Below are 11,863 nucleotides of genomic sequence, written 5' to 3'. Positions count from 1 at the left end.
GACTAATAAAGGAAATAATATAAAAGAACCTTGCATGATAATATGTGATTGGTTTGTAATCTTTATGGTGTGAAGTGATATATGTGATATGATGATGTGTATATGGCTTGGTTAAGAGGAATAGATGTAAGAACATATGACAAAAAGATAAAGAACGAAAATAAGACTAATAAAGAGATAATAATAAATACCTTACATATGATTTACATGTTTTGTGCTATGAGACATGTTATAAGAATTATATGATGTGATGTGTCCTTCCTTGAGAAATGATATGCGTGTTATATGACAAAACCAATATAATAGGTACCAGATCAATTGTTAAATTGGATTACTTATAATGATATATGATAAGAATATGTGAATGGTGTGTGTGTACAAGTGGATAGTGGTTGCATGACAGAATGTATGATTGTGTATGATATAATAAGTATAGATTATGAATGCATTAGTAGAAATTATATGTTTTTATGCCTCACTAAGTCATCAACTTAGCGTGTGAGTATTTCACACGTAGGTTCCAGAAAGCTAGAAGAAAAGTGAAGAGGAGCAAGACAGGTCAGTTACTTCTTACTGAAGATCAGATCAGAAAAGATGTCCTGAATTAGATGGATTCTGTATATTGAATATAGTTGGCATGTACTAATTGATTGATTTAAATAAACCGCTATGACTTTAATGAAAGTTTTAAATTTTCTCGAGTTTTTGTCATGAGTCAAAGTTTGAAAAGTCAATGTGACACATCGGACTCGTATCCAGGTCGGGTACGGGTTGAGGGTGTTACATTTAATGGTATCAGAGATAAGGTTTAGCCGATTCTCGGCGTAAACCGAAGTCCAAAGTGTCATAAAATGTGTAAATGCCAACACAGAGTGAAAAATTTTCTGATATGACATTGTAAGGAGTATGTTGTCTTGCTAATATAATAAGATTAGTTTAATATAGTAGAAATCTAATTAGGAGAATTTCAAAGATATTGAGGGGTGAACCTGATGGTAGTAGAAATTCACCTACCCTGGCCAGGCAGGAGGAAGAGCGGACACCTCAGGAAGTGCCTCATAAGATCAAAGACTGATTTCAGAATGTTGAAATCATATTAGAATAATGATAGAAAGTTTTCACAGGTTCGAATCGGAAAAGTGATATGAAATATTCTTATTATTTCATGGATACGATAGAATATGGTGAACAAGTGTCATCATAAGAAAGTTAAAAGATCAAATGATGTGGTGAGTATTTGCAGAAGAGCTCAAGAATAAGTGCATCAGTAACAAGTGTATAAAATATATGGAGATAGAGGTTATGAATTTGAAACAAAAAGAATTGCAACGTGTATGGATAAGAGTGCAGTTTGATAAACTGAAGGAATTACTATTAGGACGAGTTGTTGGAGCTTCAGAACTCTCTGGTTCTTGTTCATCATGTGCTGGTTCTGCTTCAGAAGAATCTCCTTGTTCAAACTCCTTTTCCACATGTATCTGTGTAGTCTCTGACTTTTCAGCGCTACCATCTTCTTCTTTTCTTTGCAGCTTATCTTCTACAAAGATAACATCCCTTCTAATGATCACTTTGCGGGCAGTTGGATCCCACAAGTGATACCCCTTTACACCATCAGCATACCCCAAGAATTTGCAATTCCTGGATTTTGAATCCAGCTTTGAGATTTCTTGGGAGTTGTACATCACGTACACAATACTTCCAAATACATGGAGGTTTGAATAATCAACTAGTTTACAAGTCCACATCTCCATTGGTGTCTTCAGATCTATTGCAGTTGATGGAGCTCGATTCACCAAATAACAGGCGGTATTGACTGCTTCTGCCCAGAATGATTTTTCTAGGCCTGCATCCCTCAACATTGCTCTTGTTCTTTCTAACAAGGTTCTGTTCGTCTGCTCTGCCACTCCATTTTGTTGAGGAGTGTTTGCCACTGTGAACTGTCTTTTGATACATTCTTTCTTACAAAAGTCATCAAATTCTTTACTTGTGTATTCTCCTCCATTATCTGTTTTGAAACACTTGATCTTATTTCCAGAATCAAGTTCCACCCGCGCTTTGAAGTTTTTGAAAGTGGAAAACACGTCCGACTTCTTTTTAATAGGATACACCCAACATCTCCTGGAGTAGTCATCAATAAATGAGACAAAGTATTTTGACCCGCTTAGGGATGTAACTGGTGCTTGCCATACATCAGAATGAACCAATTCTATAACACTTTTGCCTCTAGAATTTGACGTGCTGAATTTCAACCGGTGTTGCTTACTTGTTATGCAATGCTCACACAAAGGCAGTGATACCTTTGTTAAGCCTGGAAGTAGCTTTTGCTCCACAAGGACTTTCATTCCTTGTTCTGACATGTGTCCAAGTTTCTGATGCCATAGCATTGCAGAATCCGAACTACATGAGGCAACAGAGGCTTCTTCTTCTAGCAAAGTCTCTCCCTTCAGCATGTACAAGTTTGCTGCTATCTTTTCGCCTTTCAACACCACAAGCGCTCCACGGAACACCTTCATGATTCCTTTATGTGTTTCAATCTTGCTTGCATTATTATCCAACAATCCGTAGGATAATAAATTTTTCTTCAGGCCTTTCACGTGCCGCACATCTCGAACATTTTTTATTGTTTCATCATACATCTTCAATTTGATGGTTCCCAGGCCAACGATCTCTAAGGCATGATCATTGCAACTATACACAGATCCTCCTGAGACAGGTTCATAATGATGGAACCATTCTCTTCTTGAGGTCATGTGATATGTTTCTCCCGAATCATTGAGCCATATTTGCATATCTCTTTCTTCCTTCCACGGTGGTTGACGCTTCACAACATAGAGCATCTCCGTCATCTGAAGTGTTTGCGGTATTGCCTTGTGTATTGGAGTTTTTATTTAGACTCCAACAATCATTCTTCAAGTGACCCTTCTTTCCACAGTTGTAACACTTTAAATTCTTCTTGCTCCTCGACTTCGATATACCATGTTTGTGACTACTGCTTTGGTCTCGTTCTGTTGATCTCCCTCTCATCGTTGTCAACGCTTCTGCTTGTTGCAGATTTACTTGTCTGTCTTCCTTGTTCTTGCGCCGATTTTCTTCTTGGAGAGCAGCAGCTGCAACGTCATCGAAGATTAGACTGATGACATTACTGTTTGTCAACTTGATGATGAGTTGATCATACGAATCAGGTAGACTTTGAAGTAGAAGTTCAACACGTTCTTGTTCTCCTATTGTACATCTTAAGGATGTAAGCTGAGAAAATAACGTGTTCAGTGTGTTTAAGTGCTCCGTCACTGAAGTAGATTCTGACATACGGAGAGTGTACAATTTCCTCTTAAGGAAAATTTTATTGTGCAGCGATGTGGCCTCGTACAATTTGGTGAGATGATCCCATATTTCTTAGTTGTCTTCTTCTCCTCGATACTTGACAATACTTCATCTGTTAATGCTAGATGAAAGTCTGCCATATCATTCCCGTCCATTTTGATCCATTTGTTGTCATCTGTGAAATCCACCGGCCTTTCACTGATAGCTGCTAGACAACAGTCTTTTCTCAGGATGGCATTCATCTTCAATTTACACAATGAGAAATTTCTCCCATTGAATTTTTCAATATCAAATTTTGTTGCCATAGCTTCTTTTACGGATAGCTCCCACTATTTCACTATCGTGAATAGTTCTCTGGAACCTTAAAAGAATGGGTAATAACTTCTTACTTTCTTATGTTGGAGGATCCACCTTTTGGTGGCAACCACAAAGACAATAAGCAGATATTACACACTCAAATCTAGCTTGGATACCAATTGTCGCGGAAGACGGCTATTGGATAGAGCAAAATCACAACTGATAATTTGAGAAAATAAAAATGAAGATAAAAGAGACAAAATTTACGTGGAATACCCCTAAATAATATAGGGTAAAAACCACGGGCAACGGTAGAAGAATTTCACTATGAGAAAATAGGAATTACAACTTCTCTCGATCTACCAAGGAGAAAACAATGATAATTCTCTCTTGATAAAAAGGAGAAAACAACTCTCAAGAAACTCTCTAAATTCTCTCTAGTATTGAAAGAAAGCTAGAATGCTTTGGGATGATTTTGAAGATAAATGAGCTAGGGTATTTATAGTTGAAGATTAAGGACTAATTTGTAAATACCCTAAATTACAATGACTAGAATTGACATTTACCCATTACATATTTTCAATAAAATCTGCACCGAATTTGACTTAATAAATACGGTGCCCTTTTTCTGGCTTTTCAACACAAAGCAGGTCCATCTTATATTTTTGCCTTAGAAGACAAACCCATAAGGCGTCAAGTTTAGTGACTAAGGCATAACCGAGTTTCAAAACAAAAGCCAGCTTAAAGTAATAGACCTTATGAATGCCGAGACCACCATTTGCTATTGGTTGACAAAGAACATCCCAGTTAATGAGGGAAAGCTTCGAAGATGTAAACGTGGATCCCCAAATAAATTGACGAAGAATTCTTTCAATTTTATCGCAGACAGTGCGGGGGAGAAGAGAGGTTTGCATAAAATACACTAGGATAGCCGCAAGAACAGATTTAGCAAGGGTGATTGCGCAGTCCAACCACAGAGACGATTGCGCATTTTATCAATAATGAAATCATAGTCCGAGCATTTAGGTCTGCCATGTAGAGTTGGTACATCTAAATATTTCTCAAGAGTTCCAACCGATTGGACACCAAGGAAAGAGCTCATGGCAAGTTGCATCGTGTTGACAATGTTCAGCGAGAAATAAATGAGTGTTTTCCGCTGACTGATATGATGACCAGAGAAGGTTCCGAATACTTAGAATATTTTTGAATACACTCGGCATGGGGATTGTCTGTCTTGGCATACAAAATGAGATCGTCGGTAAAAAAGAGGTGCGAGATCGGGATGCCATTTTTCACAAATCGAAAGGAAGACCACCTTCCTTCAGTAACCGCATTATTGATTAAATGTCCTAGCCTTTCCATGACCAGAACAAATAAGTAATGGGATAAAGGGTCCCCTGACAAATGTCTCTCTCCGGATAGACTGTTGGGAAAGCCTACCATTCCATTGAACTTGTAAAGTGGAAGTGCTGATGCACCCCATAATGATCCGAGTAATGGTCGGTGGAAACCCAACGTCAATCATTGAGTCTCGAATAAAGGCTCATCTTACTCTGTCAAAAACTTTTTCAATATCAACCTTGATAATCATCCATCCCTCTTTGCTCTTGGAAGATTTCATTGAATGAATCACTTCCTGGTTGATAATGATATTATCAGTGATGTTGCGTACTGAGATAAAGCTCGTCTGGTTTTGAGCGGTGAGCAAGGGAAAATAGGTTTTAAACGACGGACAATTGTCTTGGTAAGAAGTTTATAAAGAACTGTACAGAGGTTTATTGGTCTGAAATCCACAAAAGTTTCAAGCTTGTCACACTTGGGAATAAGGACAAGAATCGTCTTGTTTAACTCCGGTTCAATAGGATTACCGGAAAAAAATACCTTGAATTATACGATAGATAGAGGCACCAACAATAGGCCACTGCTTGTGAAAGAATTCTGCATGTAAACCATCCCAACCCGGGGATTTTAAAGAGACCGTGTCCATGAGAGCATTATAGATTTCCTCATTAAAAGGAATGGTGTCAAGGCAATGAAGCATATGAGTAGGAATAGTGTCACACCCCAAAATTTTAATAATTTTAAGTATCGAATTAAGGTTGTGACAAAGGAAAGGTTAGGGGATCAAATTACAAATTTCTAAATGTTGTACCTCTATTTTGAAACCTTTGGAAAGTTTAGGGTCTTGAACCCAAATTTGCTCATTTTTATTATTCAATGAAAATTTAACCCCTAACCGAGTAACATTTCTGCCTAAATTAAACCCTAAATCCCTAAACCCCAAATTCATTCTCCCATCGGCCCCTTTTACCGCTCGGATTCTACCGCCGTCCGACCACCTTAGCTAGCGCCGCTACCCCAAAAACGATCATCTTGCTCCGATCAAAATCCGACCTATATTTTGTTGTAAACCCCCGTCGTTCGTTGTGGAGAGCCGTCGAAGAGTTCGAAGAAACCACCCCCGCGCGCTTTGGTTTTTCACTGATTACAGCTGAACCGGTGACCGGCAAAACACACCGCCTACACTATCGTGCTCCTCGTATCTTTCCGAACAAAACCCGGTAAAGATCGTCGCCTCACCCTCGTTGCTCCGTTCGGCCGCCGTGGGTAAGCCATTAGTCACTTTTATGGGTATTTCAATCATGATTTTCGCTTGGTTTGTAATTAATTTCATTATTTTTGGATGTATGGATTGGAGTAATCAAATGACCAACCGGACCTCTGTCGCCGTCGCACGCGCCGGCAGTGCGCGTGGGCTTCTTCCCTTGTCCTGGAAGCTTTTGGGCCGGTCCAACCGGTCTAGCTCAGCCCGAACCGATCAACCCGATCCACCTGTCTAACCCACTTGATCCGACCCGACCCAACCCGCCTGGTCCAGTCCAGTCACTGAGTCAACTCGTTAACTTTGATCGAGTCAACCTATTAATTGTTAACCGTTGATCGTTGACTGGTCTGACCGTAGACTTTGACTGGTCAGACTGTTGATTTTGACCGAAAAAGCCAAAATTTTCAAAAAGCCCTATTTTAAGTTTTTCGATGTCCTGAGTCCTAAGTCCGAATCCGAAGTCTGTTTTTCCAAATTCATATCCGATAAGTCATTTTTCAGTGATTTATCTTCGGATTCAATATGATTTCTCAATTAAGTTCAGTTTCTGACGTAAATTCGGTTGCTTTGTATCCAAGGAATTATTGGACGTTGAATTCAAGTTCAAGAGTGATCGAATGGAGATTAAATGTTCGATCGGTGGAACACAAAAATCGAGATAATACTCTACTACCTTTTGCATGCTTTCCGAAATACATTAATAATTGGTAAATGTGTTATGGAAATAATTGATCCATGAGATATAATTAATTATCATTTGACTCAAATTAAATTTGGAAATAAGACGGAACACTGTATAAGACTTAGAGGGCTCGTAAAAGAAATCGGTAGACTGATCGGTATCAAATCTAAGTTCACTAATTTAATTAGTAAATTAATCAATCTCGGGATGTGTAAATTCTGATTAATCTTTTTAAAGGTTAAATGTTGGAAATATTTGGATAAGAAACTACAAAAAAATAGCACTAAATGGTAAAATTACGAAAATGTCCTTGTACTATAAATGAACCAAGACATCTCATAGTAGTGAATAACCTCCAATGATCAATTGAACAAAGTACTCTGAACTCTAAAGAAACTAAAATATTTTCAAGCCTAAGTTATTAGAAGTGATGACACTGACATAGTTGAATGAAATAATGATAATACCCTTAAAGAGTAAAAATGACTATGCATGAATATGATAATGGAGACGGCTTGAGAACTTAAATTATGATCCACTTGAATATTGAGATCACGATTAAATTCCTGTTTTAGTTGGAATGCCCCTAGAGTGTAATATGATTTGAAGCATGTCCAAGCTCTAGAATAACTAAATATCCCCAACTCTGTAATGAACAAATCAACCTCGTATATTTTATGACCAAGTTAAACGGAATAGAAGTATTGTATGTATTCAAATTTCGGAAATAATAGAATTATTCTGGAAACTCTGAAGTGACCGGGATAGACTTAACTACTAAATGACCTAAGTAACCTCAATTACTTAGGATTAAGTGGATTACTTGGATAAGTCTGGAAACGCTGATGAACTTACATGATGTAATGTCCCTAAGGGTTATGGACCACGAATCAAGTACGTCGACATTTCCTGATGTTATTGCATTGTAGAAATGAAATAAAGACCACTGAAATATTTGTTCATCCTCCGAATAATATATGGAACCTCTAGTGTGTTCCCTGATCACATGTATGTTTTCTCTTTTTTCTGTTCTGATCTCTACTCCGATTTCTGATATCTGTTTACTGACTGAAATTATTGTTATACGAGGTATTATGGGACTCTGGTACGACTAAAGACTCTAGCAGGTTCAGTTGCTGCTGGTAATTCCTTGTATATGTTCAACACCGATTGATAATTCCTTATCTATGGTAGGTTCAGTTACTGCTGGTAATTCCTTGTATAGGTTCAGCACCTACTGGTAATTCCTTATGGACCTAAAGCGTCCCTTGGGTAGGCTCTGCGACCTTGAGAATCTTTCTTGGGTAAGTTCTCAGGCCCCCAAGGTGCCCCCTTAGGTTATACAGTTTTGGGGAGCTACATATGGCGTTCAGTTGGAGGGATTATTATGGTTTTTGAAAAATACGTTTTAAACTGCTACTGTTTTAAAAAGATCTATATCTTTTCACTAGTTTTGTGGGAATACACTAGACACTCTGTTATGATCTCGTGAACTCAGTCATCGGAAACATTTTCCTCTGAACTGAAAGTTTACCATCTTTTATTATCTGAGATATCAGTGGGACCTCAGCTCGCATAAAAGTTTGTAGATGTCTGAACCAATAAGGAAACATATGTTTATCTGTTATCTGCATATTCTTCAGCATCATATGGTAGTTCTGTATTACTGAGTTTTCCAAAGTTCACTCTGTTACTCACCTTGTTGAAAGGATTGAACCAGTGCAACTATCGACTTCAGTAAAGTTTCACCGACGTTACTTGTTAAGTACGGTGCATGTGATTAGGGGCATGTAGCTTGTATTTTATTTTTATATCCGAGCCTGGAATCTGTTTTATTTCTGAATATTGTTAAATTTTACTTTTGTGTTTATAAATTAATTTATTATTTTACATGTTTTAACAAAAAAATTAATATTTCCGAGATTTTTATAGTGGGTCGCTCTGATGACCCTAATGTGACACTCCGGATCGGATCGGGTCACCCGCATCAGTTTAAGGTGTTACAAATATACGAATGGTGTCAAGGCAATGAAGCATTTGAATAGGAATAGCCGCGAAAGCTCCAGTAATAGGGAAGGACCCTTCGGCAGGAGTATCAAGAGCAAACAAAGAATGAAAAAAAATGAGAAGCTTCACCCTTTAATGCCTCCTCATCGCTACACCACTCGCCATTATGAATTTTGAGAGTGGTAATTTTGTTTTTGTTTTTTTTTGTTTGCGACAAATCGCACGGCGATGAAAATAACGAGTGTTCCTGTCACCTAAAGAAATCCAATCCGAACGAGATTTTTGGCGCCAGATCAGCTCCTCTTGATCAAGAAGATGCTCAAGATCAATAAGAAGCTCACTTTCTAATGGAGGAACCGAGAAGTTTGGTTAAAAGGATTTTCTGAATGCCACGGAGACGAGCCATTATGATGCGCTTCTTCGTCTCAATGAAACCAAATACTGTTTTATTCCAGTTATCAGTAGCCTTCATAAAATGCAATATAGTTTCAGTCATACCTAAATTCTGAGACCAATTATCGTCAACCATGCGCGGAAAATCTTCATGGGCGAGCCAACCGGTGAAGTAACGAAAGGGCTAGAGGAGGTGATCTTCGAACAATTGCCAATCTGTAAGAGGATAGGTCGGTGATCAGAACGCAGACGAATCAAGTGATGAACAACAGAATCAGCAAAGGCTTCATCCCAATAACTATTACAGATAAAACGATCCAAGCGCACTTGGGAGTAACCTCTCAACCAAGTAAAGTCGGGACCATGATAACCCATGTCCCGCAAGCCATAGTCAAAAATAAGATTATGGAAGGCAATACTCGGCCTAGTCGAGCTTGCACAGTTCTTCATGTTAGACATAGATAATGTGGCATTAAATCACCAAAGAGGTAGAATTAGCAAGACGACGAAGATGCGGCCATAAAGTCTTGCGACGAGTACAAGAGGGACTAGCATAGATGACGGTAGCTAAAAAGGAGGAACCATCTCGATTGATAGTAACATGGCAATGAATAAACTGGAAATGGTGCATAATAATGTCAACAGAGATGGAATCATACCAAGTGAGCCAAATACCACCTGAGAAACCCATAGCCTCAACTAGGTCGGAATTTGGAATGCCAAGCGCAGAAATAACTGAGTCGGCTTTACTACCACTTGTGGTTCCACAAAAACAACCATGTCAGGTCTGTGATCACGTAAGAATGATTTGGCCACAGGAATGAAGCATTAATACGCACAGGCATGAACTTGGAAATTTCCTGATACTGTGAAAAAGTGTCATCATTAATACAGCGAAGCATTTTTGCTTTTTGACTGTCTTTTTTTGTACTACTTCCAAGGTTGCTGCAATGTTCAAAATTGGCAACAGTAAAGAACTTCCAACAATTCCAGATAGTCTTTCGGGTGAGGGAAAGGACTTTGTGAGGCAGTGTTTACAAAGGAATCCGTTACATCGCCCTAAAGGAACTTGGCTTCTAGAGCATCCTTTTGTGCGGCATCGCTGGAGAGACCCAGTTTCAGTGCTGATGCATCAGATCCATTACATGCAGTTACAAATGCAATGAGAACACTGGTATAGACATAATTAAAAGTTTCGTATATTTGATTTTGTTGATCAGTATCATCTGTTCAGGTTTTTACTGATTGCTGACTGCTGCATTCTGCTTTTCAATATCTCATTAGGGAATTGGAAATGCTAGAAATTTTCCATGCATAGGTACGGCTAGCCTTCCATGCAGCGCTTTAAAAACAGGATCAGGATCCAGGTCTATCTCTCTCTAAAACATGGATCCACTTGTTCACACATGCAAACAGCTGGTACTTGTAGGTGCAACTTAGACACGGGTGCCTAAAATTTGCATATGTTGGCCTATAAGGGGAAAAGTTGACATAAGAAACCGCTTTTCCAGCTATCACTTCCGTGGTAGTGACATGATAGTAGTCATAGATGGTTCAACATCCAATCAATATATAGAACAGTTTTTTTAACCTGATTCTAACTACATTTATATATTATAATGTATGTTGTTATTAGATGCTGTATTATGTTTTTATGAATTATTCTTGATGTATTGAATTGTATATACTTTCACAATTGCATTTTAGATAAAATGTGACTGCTACCAAGATTTTGACATGTCAGCAATATCTGCTATGATCTATATCTGATCATTATCATTTTGTGTTACAATGATTTTTATCGTCTAATTATTTATGCTCCATTGCAGTGATGTTCATACACCAAGGAACATGTCATGCCCAGTTTCTCCCCAGTGGCAGTCCTCTACTACATGCAAGGTCTCCGCAAAATTTTAGCGGAAGGATGTCTCCCTCTCCTATATCTAGCCCTCATGCCCTCTCTAGTTCATCCAATCCTCTTACTGGTGGCAATGGTGCCATTCCATTTCATCACCAAAAACAGCCAATGATCTACTTGCATGAAGGTATTGGAATAATCCCAAGGTCCCAAAATAATTTCTATGCAAATTCTAGCAACCCTTATCAAGAACACAAACCTGACATGTTTCGAGGGATTTCACAAGCTTCTAATGCTTCTCAAGAAATGATTTCATCAGATACTGGTGCTTTTGGAAAACAGTATGGATGGCCTGCGCATGGGGATCATAGGGAACTCTATGATGCACATCCAGTCTTGGCTGATCATGTGTCTCAGCAACTCTTGAGGGACCATGTGAAGTTGGAACCATCACAGGACCTTATAATCCAGATTCATCAATGCTAGGTCGTAATGGAGGAATCTAGTTTGCTCCAGAAATCTCTCAAGGGAGGGCCTCCAGGCATTGTAGATGCTTTTCAGTGCTAGGTGGTGGTTTCTTTCCTAAAAGTTTGGATTACAGTTTCAAATTTCCTCGGAGATAATACATGCTTTTCAAATTTAGCTGCATTCAAAACATTTCCAGTGGTGTCGAAGACTCTTTTGGTACGTATTTCACCAT

General features: G+C 38.5%; 1 long non-coding RNA gene across 1 annotated transcript; it reads left to right on the top strand.

Moving 5' to 3' along the window:
• Positions 1–10,401: 10,401 nt before the first annotated feature.
• LOC120139947 lies at positions 10,402–11,791 on the top strand. Its single transcript, XR_005517689.1, has 3 exons — positions 10,402–10,479; positions 10,590–10,672; positions 11,135–11,791. It is a non-coding gene; the product is annotated as an uncharacterized LOC120139947 (long non-coding RNA).
• The last annotated feature ends 72 nt before the right edge of the window (positions 11,792–11,863 follow it).

This window comes from Hibiscus syriacus, unplaced genomic scaffold, assembly GCF_006381635.1.
Source record: "Hibiscus syriacus cultivar Baekdansim isolate YM2019G1 unplaced genomic scaffold, ASM638163v2 tig00110777_pilon, whole genome shotgun sequence".
NCBI classification, from domain to species: domain Eukaryota; kingdom Viridiplantae; phylum Streptophyta; class Magnoliopsida; order Malvales; family Malvaceae; genus Hibiscus; species Hibiscus syriacus.
Note: the sequence above shows the minus strand (reverse complement) of the source record. Positions and strands in the feature narration are given on the sequence as shown.